Genomic DNA, 23,594 nt, shown 5'->3' with positions numbered 1-23,594 from the left:
ATTCTAGTTTTGCCATTTGGTAGGGCAATTTAAAAATGAGCGACTAGTACAAAAAAGAAGTTGGTTTTGCTCTAAAATATTCTTCTAGAAATAGGTCAATTCCAAAATTCTATGTGCGTAGGGGAAGTGAAGCTTCACAAGATGGGGAAGTAAGTCTTCACAAGATGCGCGAAGTAAGTCTTCACAAGATAGGGTAAGTAAGTATTCACAAGATAGGGGAAGTAAGTCTTCACAAGATGGGGGAAGTAAGTCTTCACAAGATAGGGTAAGTAAGTCTTCACAAGATAGGGGAAGTAAGTCTTCACAAGATGGGGGAAGTAAGTCTTCACAAGATAGGGTAAGTAAGTCTTCACAAGATGCGCGAAGTAAGTCTTCACAAGATAGGGTAAGTAAGTCTTCACAAGATAGGGGAAGTAAGTCTTCACAAGATGGGGGAAGTAAGTCTTCACAAGATAGGGTAAGTAAGTCTTCACAAGATAGGGTAAGTAAGTCTTCACAAGATGGGGGAAGTAAGTCTTCACAAGATAGGGTAAGTAAGTCTTCACAAGATAGGGGAAGTAAGTCTTCACAAGATGGGGGAAGTAAGTCTTCACAAGATAGGGTAAGTAAGTCTTCACAAGATGCGCGAAGTAAGTCTTCACAAGATAGGGTAAGTAAGTCTTCACAAGATAGGGGAAGTAAGTCTTCACAAGATAGGGGAAGTAAGTCTTCACAAGATGGGGGAAGTAAGTCTTCACAAGATAGGGTAAGTAAGTCTTCACAAGATAGGGGAAGTAAGTCTTCACAAGATGGGGGAAGTAAGTCTTCACAAGATAGGGTAAGTAAGTCTTCACAAGATGCGCGAAGTAAGTCTTCACAAGATAGGGTAAGTAAGTCTTCACAAGATAGGGGAAGTAAGTCTTCACAAGATGGGGGAAGTAAGTCTTCACAAGATAGGGTAAGTAAGTCTTCACAAGATAGGGGAAGTAAGTCTTCACAAGATGGGGGAAGTAAGTCTTCACAAGATAGGGTAAGTAAGTCTTCACAAGATAGGGGAAGTAAGTCTTCACAAGATGGGGGAAGTAAGTCTTCACAAGATAGGGTAAGTAAGTCTTCACAAGATAGGGGAAGTAAGTCTTCACAAGATGGGGGAAGTAAGTCTTCACAAGATAGGGTAAGTAAGTCTTCACAAGATGCGCGAAGTAAGTCTTCACAAGATAGGGTAAGTAAGTCTTCACAAGATAGGGGAAGTAAGTCTTCACAAGATGGGGGAAGTAAGTCTTCACAAGATAGGGTAAGTAAGTCTTCACAAGATGCGCGAAGTAAGTCTTCACAAGATAGGGTAAGTAAGTCTTCACAAGATAGGGGAAGTAAGTCTTCACAAGATGCGCGAAGTAAGTCTTCACAAGATAGGGTAAGTAAGTCTTCACAAGATAGGGGAAGTAAGTCTTCACAAGATAGGGTAAGTAAGTCTTCACAAGATGCGCGAAGTAAGTCTTCACAAGATAGGGTAAGTAAGTCTTCACAAGATAGGGGAAGTAAGTCTTCACAAGATGGGGGAAGTAAGTCTTCACAAGATAGGGTAAGTAAGTCTTCACAAGATAGGGTAAGTAAGTCTTCACAAGATGGGGGAAGTAAGTCTTCACAAGATAGGGTAAGTAAGTCTTCACAAGATAGGGGAAGTAAGTCTTCACAAGATGGGGGAAGTAAGTCTTCACAAGATAGGGTAAGTAAGTCTTCACAAGATGCGCGAAGTAAGTCTTCACAAGATAGGGGAAGTAAGTCTTCACAAGATGGGGGAAGTAAGTCTTCACAAGATAGGGTAAGTAAGTCTTCACAAGATGCGCGAAGTAAGTCTTCACAAGATAGGGTAAGTAAGTCTTCACAAGATAGGGGAAGTAAGTCTTCACAAGATGCGCGAAGTAAGTCTTCACAAGATAGGGTAAGTAAGTCTTCACAAGATAGGGTAAGTAAGTCTTCACAAGATAGGGGAAGTAAGTCTTCACAAGATGGGGGAAGTAAGTCTTCACAAGATAGGGTAAGTAAGTCTTCACAAGATAGGGGAAGTAAGTCTTCACAAGATGGGGGAAGTAAGTCTTCACAAGATAGGGTAAGTAAGTCTTCACAAGATAGGGGAAGTAAGTCTTCACAAGATGGGGGAAGTAAGTCTTCACAAGATAGGGTAAGTAAGTCTTCACAAGATGCGCGAAGTAAGTCTTCACAAGATAGGGTAAGTAAGTCTTCACAAGATAGGGGAAGTAAGTCTTCACAAGATGGGGGAAGTAAGTCTTCACAAGATAGGGTAAGTAAGTCTTCACAAGATAGGGGAAGTAAGTCTTCACAAGATGGGGGAAGTAAGTCTTCACAAGATAGGGTAAGTAAGTCTTCACAAGATAGGGGAAGTAAGTCTTCACAAGATGGGGGAAGTAAGTCTTCACAAGATAGGGTAAGTAAGTCTTCACAAGATGCGCGAAGTAAGTCTTCACAAGATAGGGTAAGTAAGTCTTCACAAGATAGGGGAAGTAAGTCTTCACAAGATGGGGGAAGTAAGTCTTCACAAGATAGGGTAAGTAAGTCTTCACAAGATAGGGTAAGTAAGTCTTCACAAGATAGGGGAAGTAAGTCTTCACAAGATAGGGGAAGTAAGTCTTCACAAGATGGGGGAAGTAAGTCTTCACACGATAGGGTAAGTAAGTCTTCACAAGATAGAGGCAGCAAGTCTTCGCACGATAGGGTAAGTAAGTCTTCGCACGATAGGGTAAGTAAGTCTTCGCACGATAGGGGAAGTAAGTCTTCGCACGATAGGGGAAGTAAGTCTTCGCACGATAGGGGAAGTAAATCTTCACAAGATAGGGGAAGTAAATCTTCACAAGATAGGGGAAGTAAGACTTCACGAGATAGGGGAAGTAAGACTTCACGAGATAGGGGAAGTAAGACTTCACGAGATAGGGGAAGTAAGACTTCACGAGATAGGGGAAGTAAGACTTCACGAGATAGGGGAAGTAAATCTTCACGAGATATGGGAAGTAAATCTTCACGAGATAGGGGAAGTAAGTCTCCACAAGATAGGGGAAGTAAGTCTCCACGAGATAGGGGAAGTAAGTCTTCACAAGATAGGGGAAGTAAGACTTCACAAGATAGGGGAAGTAAATCTTCACAAGATAGGGGAAGTAAGACTTCACAAGATAGGGGAAGTAAATCTTCGCAAGATAGGGGCAGCAAGTCTTCACAAGATAGGAGCAGCAAGACCTCACAAGATAGGAGCAGCAAGTCTTCACAAGATAGGAGCAGCAAGTCTTCACAAGATAGGAGCAGCAAGTCTTCACAAGATAGGGGAAGTAAGTCTTCACAAGATAGGGGAAGTAAGTCTTCACAAGATAGGGGAAACAAGTCTTCGCAAGATAGGGTGTAGAAACTTCACGCCACATACTTTCCGAACAAATATAATCACTAAAAAATATTTGATCTATAGGTAGAAAAATATCTTTGGTTTATTAATTCTAAATTTCAAATGGGGGGATAAAAGGTAGCCTTCGCCTTTAATTTTAGGTAGTTCTCAAAATAAGGTCCATTTGACAAAATAAAGTTAATTTCTTTCTACCACAAACTGACGGCTTTTGGAACGCCCTTGATATGAAACTTAGAACATAAAATAAGGGTCTGCGTTCCCAAATAACAGGTCATCAAATGCTCTTTTTTGCTGGCAAAGTTTTGAAATTTCAACTCTGATGTCTTAAAAATGTATAAAGATTTATCGAGTTATTTTGTTTTGTGTAGACAAATTACCACAACAGCTCTGACGTCAGGCGTTGCTCTCAGCTAGCTTTGCTCCCTATCGAATGACCCGTCCCATATTCGTCTATGCCGTGGCCCACCATTCTCTGGATGGTGCTGCAGAGTATGCGTCGATAAAAAAATGGTCGATACGTTCGCAAAGGGCAAAATTCCGAGGACGAAGGCATCAGCAACACCGTCACGCTCCGCATTCAACGTAACTTCTTCTTTCGTTTCCTTTCTGCTGGTCTTTTGCCATTCTTATAACTTCTCCGTCTCCGTGACAAAGATTTTTCCGGATATCTAGACTTGCATGAGAATGAGTTTCCGTAATAGCACTACAATGCCCAGTGGATCATATTAAGAATGTCCCGTCATACGACCGACAGAGAGAAAATGCAGCTAATGGAATTATTGGAATAACCCGGTGTCAATGGAACTCATCCATTTAAGTTAGTGCATCAAGCGTGATATGAATTCTTTTCTATTCAATTACCCGAGCTGATACCAGAAAAAAATACTATTAGGGTCAAAAGTTAGAATATAATATATACACGTTACTAGAAAGAAACAGGTAAAAATTAGCAATTTCATATGGGACTAGAAACCTCGACTTATTTCGAATTAGTAAATTAAACCTACCGTTCTAATTAAAACCAAAATGCTCTTACCAAATCAGTTTAAAGGCAGGTTTAAGACGGAGCGAAGATAAAATTTTAAATTAATTTTTTTTTAAATAATTTTGAAAAATAATATATATATTATCCAAATGACACCGTCAATATAAGAAGGGATATACGACTTAAATAAAATTATACACCTAGTGCGTATTTAAGCTTTTGCTAACGCTTATAAAACAAGTTGGCAAGCTTGCCAAAATATACCTATCCTCGGAAGAATTTTCCCTAGGGTGTATTAACTACTGAACGCGGTACTCACAATGTCAGTGATATTACGCCATCAAAAGCGGCCCCTAAAAATTATCCCGATGTTATCCCAACCAGCAGATTATTTTTTATTTTAATTATTAATATTAAAAATGTTATTGTATTAACCCATTAACATTAATGAAAAATGTAATAGAAAAAACAAAAACACCTTACCGTTAACAATTCCCGGCTTTTAACAGCCGATACGAAAACACGTACAATAAATTAAGAAGTTACGAGTAAAGTAAGCAAACCGAAAAAAGCGCGTTGTATACCACTTGAAATTGTATTCCAAAATGACTTTTAACGGTTCAAAAGTACCGATAAACAAAAAACTAACTAAGTGAACACCCACTGGCTATACCCTATAACCCTCTTATCTCTGTTAACTGCGCTAAAACAAGATTTGACCTTTAAAATTTCATACATAAAAAAATGAAGACTTAAAAAACTATTAATATACACTCTTTTTAGAAACGTTTACTGGGTGCCGCCATTATCGTATAGACAAACAACGAGCCAGCCCTCTATAGAAGAAATTTCATCCCCCCAAACCGGTTTTTTACCACCCTCCCTGTAGACTGTAAGGTAATTTCGGTCGATTTTGAAGGCACGTTTAAGAGTCTATACTCTTCTGCTTAAGCTAAGCTTATAATTTTCAATGAATCGTGATGTGTATCGGTGGTTCAGTGGTAGAACGTCCGCCTGTCACACAGGTGGACTCGGGATCGAATCCCACCCGATGCAATCGCAAATTAACACTAAGACTAGTACCGTGAACAATTGGTGGAAACCATGCCATTTGGACGTTGAGGCGTATACCGTAATCGTCGGCACTCGGTCCGTCCCAATAGTCAATAAGAAGAAATTGTAGAGAAAACACCCATACATACAAAACACAACAAACTCTACACTCACAACCGCCATAACACAAACTCTACATTCCCATACTACACATAAACATTACAATAACACAATTTCCAATAAAACTGAGTTGAAACCGTCGCGACAGTGAGCGTTAACGAAAAAAACATCCGGACCCAACCCAACCGCAAATTTATCCGTTAACACTCACCGTCACACGGTAGTTTGGCCAACCTTTAAATTGCAAACACGGTTTTTCGACTTTGCCCCGGTAACGCGTTCGCAGCACACACAGACACCCACCCAGACAGACAGACAGACACGGTTATTGTAAACTAGTCTTTTAATTTTGGAAATAATTATTTTTCAGCTAAGGTTTACAAAATATTTTAAATTATTTGAAAATTGAAATTCTGAGCATTTTATAAAAATAAATAGTAACATCATTTTGTGGTAAACACATGTTCTATGATATTAAAAGTTCAATTAATTTTTGATCGCCAATTTAAATTATATGAAAATCGAAATATTACATCAAAGAAATAAAAATTATACTATTTTATTTTAAATAAATATAATCTTTTATATTATAGGCTTTTTTCGAACACCTTATTTGTGCACATCAAGGAAATTATGGCTTTTTAATGGTTAGCAGTATATTTTATATGCTTCTATTTACAGCAAGAAAGGTGCTATTTAATTGGGCACTTTCAATGACCATTCAGAAGATCTTTTTTTCTTGCAAATTTCAAAAGGTGGTCTACGTGAATAGAAACTTTTTCCAAGTATAACAATATGTTCAATGGAATATTATCCGAACATTTGAGTAATCGGTATTTCAATTTATACACAAGTACATATTTAAAATCTTGGAAAGCTTTCACCATTACTAAAAAGTTTTAAATAACTTTAACGATAACCCTTAAGATGTCTGTACAGGGCCGTAGCCAGGTTATAGATGTAGACCGGGCGAACCGTAATTTAGGAGAAGCGAGTAGTATTCAGTGCCAAAAAAATCCCAGTACGGGCACCGCCCGTACTAGCCCCCCCTCTGGCTACGGGCCTGGGTCTGTAGGGAGATGTCTGAATATTCCCTAATCACAGCTTATAAACTCTATAGGTGACCGAAAAAGGGGGAGACAGTGGGCCAAAATGGTGTTTAAGTGAATCTTATGTTTGTGTATGCCGTGGTAGCAGCGATGATCAGTAGTATTCAGAAGTAAACCACTTCGCCACTGACCGGAAAAGATGTCACTTTCAAGCAACATTCAGTCCTGTAAAATATACTCGTGAGAGAACGATTTTTTTTAATTGGTTTCCTTAAATTTTGGTAAAGTCGAAAGCTTAGACTAGAAATGACTTCGTCAGGAGTTGTTTTGTATAAAATTGTTAAAGGTGATCCTGCAAAGCAGGGTGTTTTAAGGGAAACGTTTTTTTTTGTTAGTCTCGTAAATGAGATTGTCGAATGGGCAGTTCCCTTAGACGAATAGCCTGTTACAAGCTTTAAGTAGATAGACTGCAGAGTGACGACGTATATTATGGCAGACGAAAAACCCTCTAACGGGTTTAATAAAATACCCTCAAGGGGGAGTGAACTGGGTGAGACTGCCTATAACGCGAAGTAACGCGCATTGTGGCCTCGAGGCGCCGGGGTTAGTGAGCCTGGTTCGATCGATATAATCTTAGCTTCTACGACAAAACAGAAATTTAAAACCATTTTAAAAGCTTATCTGCTGCTGCACTTCATTTTATAACGGAAAACTTCCACCAAAAAAGTGCATCATATATTTATTTTATAATGTTAAGACTATGTATAAAATGTTTTCGTAGCGTTATATGATCCGCTTATGAGAAAAACATAAAAAAAATTTATGTAGACGGTGTAATTGATTTTTTTCAAGGTTTTAATGCTGATGGGCGATATTTCATGTGTACCTATTTGTATTAAGAGGAGTAGTCTCTGAAAACGACAAATTTAATTAAATGTTTTGGTGTTAAATGATAACCCTCAATGACCAATAATTGCAATGAATAATCTAGTTTCGATTCGAACATGAGGGCTCTAAAGACTCGTTCACACTATTGCTTGAAACCTGATTTAATTGCCAGTTTCTCCTAATTTCATTCGGTCCAAACTACTCAGAAAAAACCTCATTTAGAATCTAATCGTTTTCCTAAACGTCAAAATGCAACGCTTTTTTACACACGTTTAAAAACGTTACTGTGCTAACGTCAAATATGTTTATCGAATAGACATGTTTATGTTATAAACTTCGAAGAGTTTGGTATTTAGATGTTTCATTCAAACGATAAGGAAAAACACATGTTCGGAACTCAAAAATAGGTAAAAAATCTATAGTTTTTTTCTGTGTAGTATATTCAAATTGCCTTGAACTGCGATTTAAGCTCTAGTGTGACCGTGTCTTTAAAATCGTCCATGACCATTTCCGATATTCCACGACAAATGTTACCAACTTGTTGGCCTCAAAAATGTAAATCTTCACGTTGACAGGGTTATTAAACCTTTCGGAGGTTGGACTATGAAGCTATACCTGAAAAAGTAAAGCGTGTTAAATTTTATCTCCTGAATTATGTAGGAAAGCGGTATTTTATGTTGATTTGTCAACCTCGTCTACTATTGTTTAAAAAAGGAAACCCGTGAAGAAAATACACAATCAGTGGTGGGGTCGATTAATTACGACAATTTAAACGAAATTGTAAATATACTAACTGGAAAATAAAAACATATTTTTGAGAAATATCTATTTCAAATCATGGCTATCTTTACTCAAAGGATTTATCATAGTTAATTAAATTAGGTTACCTAAATGGCGCTTCCGTGCAAAATCGTTTAAAGAGAGGAATTTGGGGAAACATTGTCTGACCAGGGAGGATATCAGGGAGAGCCAACTTCTCCTTTGGAATGTGTAAAATGATTTTTGAATCGCGAACCTGCTGCCCTCTACTTACCCTGCTGAAAACCAATATTTTTTTTAGAGACGGAGTGTATTAGACCAAAGTCAACAAACTAATATTTTTTCCTAAAATTGCAAATATTACGCTGGTAAGGTTTGCACCTTTTTATATTGTGGCAATGCACCGGGTAAAACAAAGCCGGTAATTTATTTTCTTGGCTTAAAAAAAGACAAACAGAGGTTAGTTAGCATTTATTTTCACGTAACACTTGGCTCATTGATATATTTATAAAGAGATGTACAGAATAAGAAAAAGATTTTTCACCTGCACTAATCTGATCTTTTTACATTTAAAAAGTATATTTTAGTTTTTTTTTAACCTTCGATAAAGGTTTTCCTAAGTGGAGTCCTTGTTTAGAGTATCAACCGTTTCATATTCAATTCACCACTTGTTTCTTAACAACCAATTTAGCAGATGACAAACTAATAGTTTTCAGCGTGTTAACCAGGTGCCACTAGTGTCAGCAAGTCTACCAGACACTTTCCAAAAAATATACTGAGTTGGCTCTCCTTGATATCCTCCCTGGTCTGACTAATGGGCCCCATCCGAAACCTTCCGTTAAACAACCTCCTTAAGTTGAATAACGCTGGTTAAGGTAAGGTTTAATTTTTTTACAGAAAATTGAGAGAATAGTAGGTAAATATATTTCAATATTTGCAATGTTCAAATCGAATCTCCTTTTTATTTTTCGAGAAAGTAACTGTTTTTAGCCTCACATTGTTTATACTGTGTAAAAGTGGTTGATTTCTAAATAGTTTAGTACGTTATGCACAGGTTATAGCAAATTCTTTAGATTCACATTTTTTTTTAAATCCGATTTTAGGGACATTTGTAAGTGTAATACAATATTTTAGAAAAATATTTAAACAATTTTAAACTCATTAATAAAAAATAGTATGACTTTAAGTATTAACATTTATTTTTATTATGATAACACGTTATTCAACAAATTTATCCATGGATAATGAAATAATTTCCATTGAATATACAATCAAGCAGTTTATCTTTTCAGATTACTGGATTATCAGACGCTTTTGGGTTTTTTTCCCTGCTTACTGCCAATAGGCACCATTCTGATTTTCGAAGAAGTATGATCACTCGCCCACCTTCTCAAACTTTTCCTTTTCGCCGGACAATTGACCGTTGCATTAGTACCGACCTCCTGTCACTAGTCAGCACTGACAAAACAGTTCTTACCGTCACTTTTGAACACCTTCCCCCTCGCGATCAAGGGCGTATTTAAGGGGGGTTTTGAGGGTTCAAACCCCCTCCGAAATGCTGATGACCGGGGGGGGGGGTGCCTAATAAAAATCAGTGAAATTATCCCTCAAAACCCCCCCTGAAATAAAATCCTGGATACGCCCTTGCTCGCGATAGATATATCCCTGACGAAATGATTTGATTTAATGTGCACATTTGGATCCTACTGGAATCAAGACACATTCAACCTGATTTTTTTAAGTCGGAATAGAGTTGAATTTCATAAATTGTAACGGAATCAGATTTAACATATGAAAGATTAAATTCAAAGTTGACTCTGCTAATTTTATCGATTTTAATATCCTTCTTCTCTCGTGCTCAAAATAGTTTTCTCTGCATAGTTAATTAGCTATACCTTCTTAACCAATAAATCAAAAACCTTATTTATTTTTCAAGCGCTAGAAGTGTGTTTGGTTTATGGAAATATAGTTTTAGGTGTAACTAATAAATCAAAAGCCGTTTTAAGAGTAGTTTTTATTAAATTAAATTGAAAATTGTTAATTTTTTAAAACAAAATCGTTCGTAAGAATAATATTTATGCCACGACATATGATATGATGTTTTAAAAAATGTTATATTTTCCGAAAATAAAAAGGTTTTGTGGCAAACAGAGTGGTCAGTCAGAGGCGATTACAAAAGACGTCCAACTGCGTTGTCTTCATTCTTTCGACCTTGACCCCGTCGAAAAGCCGGGGCCTCAATTCCCAGAGAAAAACATACTGCATCTTACCAAAAAATCCAGAGAAGTTTGACTCGAATTAGAAAGTCTAATTTTTTAATTTATCTCGGTGCTCTACCCCCTTTATACGGAGATATAGTGATTTCTATTATTTGTAAGGATTTACATGACTAATTATATTTTATACAAAAAATTTATTAAATTTATGAAAATAATTAAATTATTTTTAATTCTTCAAGTAAGTAAGCTTTGGTTATAATATAACTTTTTGAAGGCAACTACGTTCAGTTTCTTTGAATGGATATTAAGAAAAAATTTACGAGGGAATGTTAAATTCTAATTTCAATAGAAGGTGAAAGATCATACTGTTCACAATTTTCTCAAAAAAATGTATTTGATTTCTTACCACCAGACACAATCTTCGTTGCATTCAGTAATTTACGAACTGGTGACGTGCAGAACAGGCTTTGTCGATGTATTCATATTTATATGAGTTTTTGGAAAACGTCTGTTCCGAAAATTGATTTTTCTTTTTTTTTTCTCGGGGAACAATTTTCTCTACGAGGTCTAGAAATATGTCCCAGAGCGGAGATCGTTCTGTACGCGATGTAAATTCAGTCTATTGCGGTCTTGCCTAGTCTAGCCTCGAAGCCTCCATTTCACTGCTGAGCGGATGTAGAAGCGGGATAAATTGAAACAATTTATTCTAAATCATGCGAAAAGAAAATATAGATCGATACGTATTTTTCAAAGGAGAAGGTCCTTTCGCGTGAATAACGCCATTAGAGGTTGAATTTAAATTAACCGAAGTCTTATCAGATGGCGCCAGCAGTCTGAAACGTTGAAATTTAAAAGCTAAAAATATATTTAATTAAAAAAATAAATATTTCTTGTTTCTTTTATGACAATTTTTTTAAGGGTTGAACTTTTGCCAGAAGTCTATAAGAAACATTGTTTACGGTGGTGGGGATTATGAAATCCTAATAAAATCGAGTAATTTGTTTTCTTCCCACGCGCGATGGTCTATTCGTAGCAGAGGCTTTTATCTATCGTAAAATCGTGTTTCAAAGTTTTACTTTGAAAATTATCTTGCTTTTAAAATTATGTTCCGTTCACAACGGGTCTCGAATCAGCAGCAATTCATTAAAGAAGGTTTATGGCCGAGGCTTCGCCCCTAATATTTAAATTAAATTCTTTTCATATTCATCATCTTTACTTCTCTAAACTAAATGATAATATAAAAATTAAATACCTTAATTAATAACAATGCACATTTTTGGAATTAAGGAGGTTATCTTAATGTAATTACGAATCATTTTCTTCACCGGTTTCATCGCGGAATCACGACCACTTTTGATCGACGGTGTCGACGAAAACAATCTTGTTTGAAAAGGCCTTTATGCCTTTTTCTTAAATGTTGGAGTTAAAGCATTTTTTGAATCTGTCCATATTGTCGAAGCACAATCATCCTTTTTAGTTTCTTGAAATCGCGACACTATTTGGAAATAGACAATGGCTGGTTTAATGTCTTATGGCAGCAATAAATCAGTCTTTAATTAAAAATTTTAAAGTGGCGAAAAGTGATAATGAACTGTTTCATCGTTTCAAAGATTAAGCCTATCATTCTTGCAAACAAATGCTTTATTTATTAAATAAACAAATGTATAAAGTTCGCTTGAGTGTCATGTATTTTGAAACTTCGTTGAAGAGGACAAGATCTTGTTATACAACCCAAAACTGTAGTTTGCGCAGGAAACATTCATATTACTACCTCAAGCACCCCAGGTCGATACGAAGTCCCAAGAAGTACAAAGATATGAGCTCGTTCTATTGATTTGCATTCACTTCAGCAGTAGCCCTTTCAGTCTGGAAAGTTTGATCTGTCAAATATTCAGCTTTTTCAGCATTTTCTATTTTTTCGCATCACCGGGGGACACCTCTTCCTGGCCCTCTCAACTTCAGTCGGATCATTTTTGACGTGTTCACAATTTCTTGACAGGTTATGATCTTAACTTCAAGTTAGAAGAAGGAACTATGTGAAAATAGAAGGAAGAATATTTTTCTAAGAGATCGACTGAAGAGAGGTCCCGCTGCATAGTTATTCCGCTATGAAAGACATAACATTGTCTCCTTACACACACAGTTCAGAGAAAAATATTGGTGAAAAAATCAATATCTGTCTCGATCTTTTCAAAAGTTGTTTGACAAACTCGTTAAAACGCGACCAACAACTTGGGAAAATATTGTAATCCCCTTCGAGCATGAGGATGATTAGGAGCTAAGCTAAGAATCGTCTCAACATACTCTTCTCTTGTGAGAATAAATAAATACAAACTTGGTAAAATTCCGTCATTAAAAATGTTCTTATTCGCCGAACGAGTACTACTGCTAAATAGGACTCTTTGGTGTGCTTATTTGTGTTGTAATGACGCGATAGCTATCTTTAAATTTCTCCAAATAGGTTGTCATTTTAGCAATATACTATTTACCTTTCTTGATTTTTAGGTTTTGGTGTGATTTTGTAATAAACTTTAAATGCACATTAATAAAACATTTATAATTAGATTGCCACTTATAAAATAGATGAGTTCATTTAGCCATCGCCGCCATTTTCACTCACCTAACAGTGATTTTGGAAAATGCATCCTAATTTCCTACTCATTGTGATAATAAAAAAAACTCGTCTTTCTGGCTGCTTAGTTATAAAATACCAATTTAAGGTAAACTTTTGTTAAGGTACCATTTATACTGACCTCTTATTAACAACCACTATAAAAGTGTACATGATATGTAGAAAATGGCGGCGGCCACATTTTCGCACGAGATAAAGTCTTTAGAACTATTGTTTTGAAATTTTATCCTAAGCTTTTTTGTTATTTGAGTAAGTACAAAGTGTAACTTTTTGCAATAAAGAATAGATTGCTTTAAGAAAATAATTTTGAAATTTTGTTAAAGCTAATTCTTACCAAATTATTACGCCATTTGAGTAAGATCAAAGTGTAGTTTCTGTTCGTGTCAGCTGTGAAACATATATCGTCATGAAAGATTTTTATGATAAATGATAATTTTCCGTTTTACCCTGGCGTGGGCGATAAAGAGTTGACTATTCCTAGCTATAGCGAAATGAAGATTCCAATTAAACACCAGTTTCCCCATTTCGGGCCTCAGCATCACTGGGCAGGAATTCGGTGCGTTGCAGAGTACAATTAAAGATATTAGTAGTATCGACAAAATTAAGTTGCGCAAAAAACCCTTAACAATATTCATAATTGATTTAATACTTAAAACTCAAGATGAAGACGCTAAAATGAGCTTTAGAAATAGTTTTACGTCCACATGGAAACATATTTAGTGTGAGACTATTGTCCCCAAAATTTTTATAAGGAATCTTTCTACCAGCCAAGACAAGTTTCATCAGTTAATAATAATAAGCGATCTGACGGCGCTTTTAAATGAAACCCTCCTGCAACCCTTATGCCAACTGTGTAAGCTTCCCTGATAAATTTATCCTCAAGAGGTGTTTTAATTTTACTTAAATATTTTTTGATTGTGATTTAAGATCGTCATCTGTACTCTACAGCCATCGAGGTCGAAACAGTGGCGTCGCCGAAAAGTATATATTACATATCCGATTAGGCCCGTAACAAATAGTTTGGGAACGCGTTCAACGCGCGACTACTTGTTTTAAATTTAAAATATCTTAGAGGACCAATTTCCGATCTCAGCCAGTTTTTTGGGTTTTTTCAAACCAAAATATGAAGTGAATAAAATGAATGGTTCAAACTAGATTAAAAACATAGAAACCACTGTTGTACAATAATTTTTTATTGTGCAACAGTGGTTCCTATGTATTTTCCTCTCCGAGGGGACATAGTCCCATAGGAGGGGTAGTACAATCACCGGGTCTGTCGGTGTAATCGCTGCGTACGCAGTTTCTTAGAATTAGGGAAAAGTTTTTTTTTCCAGGAGCACCCTCTTCTTGTCATTGGGTATATTATAATTTTCTTGTATTGCGAATTGTTACTGTACGTGAAGAATCTTCCACGTTTGGGACGGACTGAGTGCTGAGGGTTACGGTCAACGTCTCTACGTCCAAATGGCAGGGTTTCCACCAAATGTTCACGGTATACGTCACAGTATCATATTGTGATCCCATCGGGCGGGTTTCGAACCCGAGCCCTCCTACATGACAGATCACAGAACCACCGATACCTGATACGGTTCATTGAAAGTTATAAGCTCAGTTAAGCGGAAGAGTATATTAATAGTTTTTAGAGTCTACATTGTTTTTTACGTATGAAATTTAAAAGGTCAAATCTTGTTTAGCTTAGTCAGCAGAGATAAGAGGGTTCAAGGGTAGAATCCGTGGGTGGTCCACTTAATTAATTTTTTGTCTATCGGTACTTTTGAACCGTTAAGAGTCATTTATAAATACTATTTCAAGTGGTATATAACGCGCGTTTTTCGTTTTGCTTACTTTACTCGTAACTTCGTAATTTATTGTACGTGTTTTCTTATCGGTTTGAAATGTGTGATACATTTTCATTAATGTGGTTACGTTGGTTTTATATTTTGAGATATGCGCTGTTATTTAGAACTTCACTATTCAGTTAAGGTTATTTTTGTGTGCGTTTATATCAGCCGGGAATTATTAACGGGAAGGGGTTTTTGGTTTTTTCTATTACAATTGTCATTACCATGGGTATATGGATTGACATTTTCTGGATTTCTAAGTATTTAAATTACCTTGTTGTTTGATTGGGTTATTACTATATATTTATTATTGAATATATTTATGCTAATACAATGTTAATTACTGTGGATATTTAGATTGACTTTTCTTGATTCCCAAGTATTTTAATTAACTTGTTACTTAGTTGGGTTATTATGATATATTTTATATTGTTTATTTTTCTTGTTTGTTGATAATGTGGGGGATAATTCATGTCTACAATTTTTTATTTGCATTGATTTTATCGCCTTCGTTGGGTTGTCGTCATGAGCCCACGCAGTTTTTGTATTACTGCTTTCACTTATAGTTTTGGTTTTCGCTGTAACTTTTGTTATTCAATATAAATTTGATTGTTTAAGACCTATAATACAATGGGTTGGTTTTTCTCTATGAAATAGTTCTTACACGTATATTTTACGTTTCGCCAGCATTCTAATAATTTTAAATTTTGTATTTTCTTTTTCTCATTTGGTTGCTTTGGTAATTTAATAACGTTTTTGGTCTGAAGTTGGTTTTTGGTTCTATTGATATTGGAAATTTGTTTAATGCAATAACATTTGTAATATTTATAAATCAAATAAAAAATAATCTACTGGTTGGGATAGCACCGGGATAACATATTTTTATAGGACGCTTTTGTTGGCGAAATATCATTGAGTACCGTGTCCAGTAGTTAATACACCCAAGGGCAAATTCTTCCGAGCTTGCCAACTTGTTAATCTAGTTATAACATGTACAAGATAGTCCGCAAATACAATTATTGAATGGTTCAAGGTAAAGGTCTTTGTAAATAGTTAAGAAAGTGAGGAATTTCATGTTCTGGCTTTTTTCAATTGTATACTGGAAAAACGGAAATTGTGACATAGTGTGAAATGTTGAACCAACGTTATCAAAGACAAACCAAAACTACTTTGTACCTGCCAAGAGTTTTAAAAACCTCTCTTCGTTGAAAGCATATAGCCACACAAACCTAGCCGTTTGCTAATGAGGACGTCAGCTAAACTCCTTATCGTGAACGCATGATGACCCGAGACTTCTGACGTAACCCGTGTACCCGTAACTGGTGTCCTGGAGCCGCCATGACTACATTAACGCGGGAGCCATTGCCACTGCATCTAGAAGGTCACCTTCGTAGCAACCCTCGAAGCGTTATCAGTCTGGAGCATACACCATTCCTGGGCTAAGTTGAATTAAAGGTTAACGTAGTTAACCAAAAACGATGCTATCGGTAGTAGAGTTCATAAATAGACTATTCGTAATAAGAGCGTTCGTATAGTTTTTACCATTAGATTAAATTCTTTACTTAATCATTATAAGAGGCAGTACGTAGTTAATTATAATTCTATAAGGGTTTTTATTATTCGTAATTGTATTTATTAGAAATAATAAAGGTGTTTGATTACTTAATGAATTAGTGCTAATGTTTTTTAACGTTAAGAACTACAAACAACCCTGTTAATTAGATAAATTACAAGTCTATTTGTTAGGACACTAATTAATTTAAAATATAATTTGTTAACGATATTGACTAAGTGGGCTGAGGTGGTAATATTCCATCTCTTCCATAAAACCGTTACAGGTCCCATCAGGAAACTATTTAGGTACAAACTTGGAAAGTCTAAGGAAGATTTACGGCCGTGATGAAGCTCGTAGAAATGGGCGTCTCTTAAAGCACGAAAACTCTTGCGCCTCGCTACGCTAATTCGACGAAAACTCGCCATTAAGCCTAGTAATTATCTTACCTGATTATCTCTTTTATAACCATAAAAATACCTGAAATTAGGTATCACTACACTTCTTTCGCGAATAACATTTTATTTACTTGAAAATATTAAGTACGATAACAAATTGAGGTATTTAAATCCATTGTTTTATAAGCCTTTTTAGCGCGGGAAGATCGCCTATTTGTTACCATGACGACGCATTCTCTTCGCGTCAAACCTCGAGCCAATGCATTTGAAATGTCGCGTTACGTCTTACACTTGACGTAGTTAAGCTCCGCCTTTTTCTCGACGCACTTTCGTATCACCCTCCCAATGGAACCTTAGACATTCCAAGTGTATACCTCTATAATTTCCTGGTCCCATAAATGTAAGCTGAACGTTTCGCAGCAACCGCTGAGTCAACTTATTCAAACGACAAGTAGATTCGTTGGGAATGAAAATCTCTATTGACCCGGATATCCGTTGGGGCCTCAGAGATGACTTATAAAAAGACAAATCGATGCATAGGATATAAAAATATATTTTGTTTGCGAGAACATTTGGGCTCTCAGTGGCCTAACGATTTGAGCATTTAATCACTCTCAAGCTGTTAAGGCGATAAATATCAATGATAAATGAAAATATAGGAAAGTGTAAAACATTCGCGATCACAGTTTCAAATTGGGAGAATAAAATAAAAAAAATTATCATAAAATTAATTTCCAGTACAGCTTCGCCGACTTGTTTATTACAATTTTTACGAGCTAGCGCCTTATAAATTATGATGATTTACGAGTTTTTGGAAATTTCTGTGTGATTCTAAATAAATAGTATAAATCAAAAAGATCACAGGCTAAACGTTTAAGCTTCAGAGTAAAATTTGGATTGAGTTATTAAAGTCATCCCTTAAATTTGAATTAGCTTTTATCATGATTTTTAAGTTTTTTCATTAAAACGGAGTTGGATTAAGTTATCCCTTAAATTTGAATTCCCTTTTATCATGATTTTTAAGTTTTTTCATTAAAACGGAGAACAAAAAATCATTAGAAGTATGCAAAATATGGTTCATCACAGACAAACGATTATTTACAAAATAATTAAAAATTACTTTCATGAAATCTTTTAAAATTCATTTTATAATTAATTTTCAAATTTTTACACAACAAATTTAAATTCCTAAAACGATTGAGGCTATTGCTGAACTCGTAAAGCAAAGTTTCCCCAATTTTATAAGATAGAATCGGCTTTATAATCAGCATAATGCAAAGAGCAGCTTCAAAAGCAGCAACGGGAGGCCGTCATTGGCGGCGTTCTTGGCTGAATAGCGCACACGCGCGTATCTTATTATTTAAAGTAGCCTTCCGTGTTTACTCTTTGAAATTGATACGAGGCGGCCATTCGCGCCGTCTTTTAGCCGGCTTCACCAAAGCGCATTCCAAAGTCAAAAGCAATGATCGATTGAGGGAGAGAGAGAGAGAGAGAGAGAGCAAGAGCACGAGAGAGACAGTGAGAGCGAGAGAGAATCGATCCTATTTTGGCGGAGGCTTCTTAAACAAATCTTATTCAATGTCACGCCTTCCCTTTCCTCTTTGCGTTGTACCTTGTGCGCCCTGAAGGTTAAGCTCGTAAAATCGGTTTTATGATCGCCATAAATTTTATTTCCTCACGAAACGAAAGTAAAGTGCACAAATTTTTATTTTTTTATTTTTTGGGTTTTCTTAGAAAACATCTTACGGTATATTATAAATAATTGATTGAAAATTATTCTTATTCGGGTAGAACAAAAATATCGATGTAAGTCAAATCTTATTGCAATGAAAAAAACTTATTTTTTAAAAATAAAGGTATAAAAATGTCTAAAAGTTAATAACCATTTTAAGTTGAATTTTGTTGCAATGAAATATTACTCATTTTTAAAAAGAATGTTTTTAACAATAAAATATTTTACACAATGTATCAAATTCAATTATTAAAAGAAAGAATAAAAAGCCTTTTACAAAAAGTGTATAATCTTAAAAGCAAATGCCCTAATTTTTAAACATAAAAGATAAGCCATTTAAAGCTAAAACTAAATAAATTGCTTGCCAATATAACCTAAGTTTTGTCAAAGTTGTTTCAATCACGTTTATAAGTTGCAATTGGTATTTCATTAAATGAATATAAAGAAAAACTGAAATAACAATAAAATTGCAGTTGCTTTACAAAGATAACTATATCTTCTCTATATAAAATGGTCGTAAAGGATGCCGTTAAACTATTCTTTCTCGGACAATGTGTGAACCTAGTGATTAATCGAAATATAAGAGAAATTGAGAATTTCACCAAACCTTTTTTCTTGGAAGCTCCAATCGCTCCTTCTATCTTCATTATCTTTTGGAACAGTATTTCATTCGCTTTTGCTACAGAATTTTCTTGCCTCTTAGAACAACATTTAATTTGTTCTTGCCACCGCATTTTACTCCGTTTTGAACCAACGTTTCGTGCCTTTTTGCAACAGCATTTCATTTCTTCTGGAACATCATTTCAATCTTTCTGGAACAGCATTTAATTGCCTGTGGAAATAGCGTTTCATTTCCTATTGCAACAGCTCTCAATTGCCACTTTGAACAGAATTCCATTGCCTTTTGCATAAACATTTGGCTTTGGATAGAATTTCGAGCTCTATGTGAGATAAGTTCAAGAAATGTGTTTTGTTGTAAATGGATATATTTTGGTAAGCTTGGATAATCTTAAGAAAAATTCTAATCAGCGCGACGCACATTAACGGATTTAATGTTGCACTGTAATCCTTTTTAGGAATTGTGAACGGCCGATGTTTCCTACATGGTATCGGGCTTCCGATTGACCTGTTTTAATCCGTAACTTCGCGTATCGTTTGTGAAAGTCTCGACCCTTTACGGCAGTTTCGTCCTGATACAATTAGCTGCATTATCTATGGCCTTCTTGATCCGCTATTTCTCTGACAGAATGGCTTTTCGCTCAAGCGAGACCATTCAACAATGTAAGAACACACATGGGCGGCAATTTCGCGAATATATTCACTCGAACTAATCCAGACTAAGGCTGTCATGTCAAGCTCCGGAACTGCGGCCATAAATTACGAATCAATCGACGCGAAATTCTATTTGACGTCAAATACTTGTGATTGCGAATATCGTTCCATCGGACACGAACCACTGCACTTGATATAATTGGATTTTCCCAAAACATATAATTGCACGCCTTATTTGGTGTCCGGAATCAGCCCAATTTCGCACGCGCGTCCAATTAATTTTTAAGGATTGATTTGAGTTCAATAGGACGGGGTTTCAAGCATCACGTCAAACCCCAAGATAAAACAGCTTACTATAAAAGAGTGTTGTTATGTTGGTTAGTAGGTCCATAAATTAAGCAGAATTATAATCGAGTTCAAAAAGCAACTTCCGTGAGGTTTGCGTCGCAACGACGATTTTCTCAAATTGGTGGTTGTAGGCTACTCAAGCAGTGGCAGAACTAGGCCTTTGTAATAGGTAGGCTATGAGACTCCCATTTAACATGATTTACACCCAGTTAGTTTTTGGAAGATTATTTAAAAATTTAAAGAATTAAAGGAATTTAAGGAAATTTAGATTAACGTATTAATTAAATTGGGTGTTACTTTCAAAAACTTTCCGAGATAACAATATTTTCCTACCTTGAGAAGTCCTACCCACTGAGGCCAACTCGACCCAGAGCATTCAATCACTGTGATTAAGCTTATCCATATGCCTTTTTCAAAAGCGTTATTTTGACCAGAGTTCATTAACTTCGCCAAAACATTCGAAAAAACCATAATTTTGACAATTTAAATCTCAAAAGCCTACATATTCTGAGGTGTTGAAGCAGCCGAACCTCAAAGCCGGAGGTGGACTGGTCACGTGAGACGGTGGGCCAAATAACACGGCGCCTTGACCAATTTTGCATTGGGACCGGCTGCTTTTCCAAGGAAAGCGGTGGTTTTGAACCAAATAATTTAAACTTGGAAGAATTTAGCCAGCACTGACCGCTCTGCTCAAGTTGGTTAAAGTCAAACCGCGAAGGTAATACTCCCATCTACTTCTGCATAGACCCTTGGTTACACTCCACTTTCTGAAACTGGTATACTATACGACCTTAAAATATCGATACAAGTATTCGCGAAATATGCCCCTCAGAGGAAAGGATTTCCCGATAAAAAAATATTACTGTACCGATTATTGATGGAGAATTTATTATTTTTTCAAAGTCATTAAAAAGGTTAATTGCTTATAGGCGTTTAGATGTATGGAATCACAAAATTAAAAATATTTGAAATTTCATTGTGGGATTGACTTGTTGACGATAAAGAAGAAAACAGCACTTTTCGACAAATCAGATAACAATCATATGAGTTGAAATAGGCAGCCATTTCAAAAGGAGATATTCAGTTAAATGAACTGAAACCACAAAACCAAAAAAAGGTTGAAAAAATAGCAAGTTCCTCCGTTTGTGTAAGAAAAAAAGGAATAGTGAGAAACAAATATATATATATATACATACAAAAATAGCTTGAGTGTACTGCAGTTTCAAACATCGTCCAGTTTGAATCCAATTCTGTTTGGATGAAATAATTTGGATAAAATTGGAATAAAGTTGAAAATATTTTGGATAGTTATTTGGAAATTAAATTTGAATCCGTCTACTTTTTGGATATAATTTTGCAATTAAATTTGATCAACGATTTTCTTCCGGATATCGACTGTTAACGACGATATTTTTCATACTAATGGCAGAAACGTTTTCGTAAGCGAAAGCTAGATACAAATATATATTGATGGGATATTCTTGAAAGAATCCTTAAAATATTTTTACTTTAGAAGGCAATGGAATGGGTAATATTTTACGCGTAAAATCGATACGTCGAAATAAAGATCAAGGCTGGTTGAATAATTGGGAAAGATTCATTGCTAAATGGTAGTTTGCTGGAAAATCCAACTTGTACTTAGAGGCTGGAGAACCCTGCGATGTTTGTAATCAGCGCGTTTTACTCCAAAAATGTTCCTTTCATAAAATAAAGTTTTATAGAGAAAAAAGTTTTAATTTATTTTCATGGGCGTTTATTAATCTATTTTATCAAAAATGATTGATTATAAAACAGAGTTGCCAGATACACGATCTCGATTATGATCCCCGTAGTTTGATAAACAATGAATTTAGTTAAACGTAGTGAAAATGAACCCATGCAAAGAATGATAAGACTTGCGAAAAACTAGAAAAGGCCCAAAAAAGCTAAACCACAAACAAAATTAAAGTAATTTAAAAACCTAAGAATGACTCGTGCCATGAGGTCTTTGAGAATTTAATGAAGACGAGAATCTTCGGCCAAATAGATCTTCGAGTGAAAACAAAATTAAAACGTTATTAAAATAGTCAGAATGTCCAACGATAGGCTGGTTACGCCCTATTAGGGGCTCATCAGAACCGTGCGGAATCTGCTTTGCGAAAAGAGAGTCTAAGCCTATTCATTAAAAATGTCAAAGCTCGTTTAAGCGGAAAGCCAATTAGGGGGATAGTGGAAGAAAACAAAATATACCAAAAGTTAACATAATAAGATACCTTGCCCGGTACTGATGAGCTGTAAAAAGGGAAACACCGGTCTACCGTTGGAAATTCTGGTGGTTTTATACACGTTTTAATTAGTTTTTGACTTGAAGATCTATTTGGTTCCAGTTTCGCTTTTTTATTTTAGGCTCAGAGACCGTACAAGTAGTACCCAATTATTTTAATTTCTTAAAATTAATTAGGGTTAAGCCTTCTGCAGCTTTTCATGAACTCTTCTAACTTTTCGTGTGATATACCGAGCTGATTGTTCTTGGAAAGTAGCTTACTTATCGAGGACGAAGGGGATTGGGAGGAACACTAAAAATATTCGTTCTTCTTAATTATAAATTAATACATTCTTGGTTCTAAAAAACGATCCGATGGATAGATTGTATGCTTATAAGTACTATCCTAGGATAAAATATTCTTCAAAGTACAATTAGTTTATATATTTATCTTTATCTCCTTAAAGTTTCCCGCCTTAGATTTGTATACAAATGTTTTGACCCCTACGATTTATAATTTATCAAAAAAAGATTGTAATTGAATACTGTAATTCGAAGCTATATGTGTTAACTCGGAAAATCATACAGAATGCAACCGGAAACGGCAAACAAGTGAAACGTTGTGGGAGGATTTACAGGCAGCGGAAGATTTGCCTTCTGGCGTCATCTGCAACATTGTTGTGAATCTCCGAATGTTAAACTTTATCTCAGACAGTCGGTGATTGAAATGAGATAAGAACGCCAGGAATATAAGGTAATACAAAGGCGAAGGGACGGTGCCAGCTATGAGCCACAAACACACTCCCCACAGGAGGGCGAATCACTTCGTGACAAATGGTCAAACTCTGTACCAGAGATTTGTTTTAATTTTTCACATCCGATAAATCATTTTCAATAGAAATTTGACATTGAAAAATTAGAAATATTGATAAAAATAAACTGTAAATTTAAAAATGGTTAGGTAACTATTTCTGTAACATGTTTTCTTAGGCTCTTAAATAAGGCAACGTGTGTACCAGTAGATGGTTCCTGATAATATATTTTCGAGGAATGGTCCAATATTTGCAGAACCAATTTTGTTATGATATGTGCTTACCGGAAGTGATGTTAATTTAA

This window comes from Leiobunum rupestre, chromosome 5 (assembly GCF_980474605.1).
Source record: "Leiobunum rupestre chromosome 5, qqLeiRupe1.1.hap1, whole genome shotgun sequence".
NCBI lineage: Eukaryota > Metazoa > Arthropoda > Arachnida > Opiliones > Sclerosomatidae > Leiobunum > Leiobunum rupestre.
Note: the sequence above shows the minus strand (reverse complement) of the source record.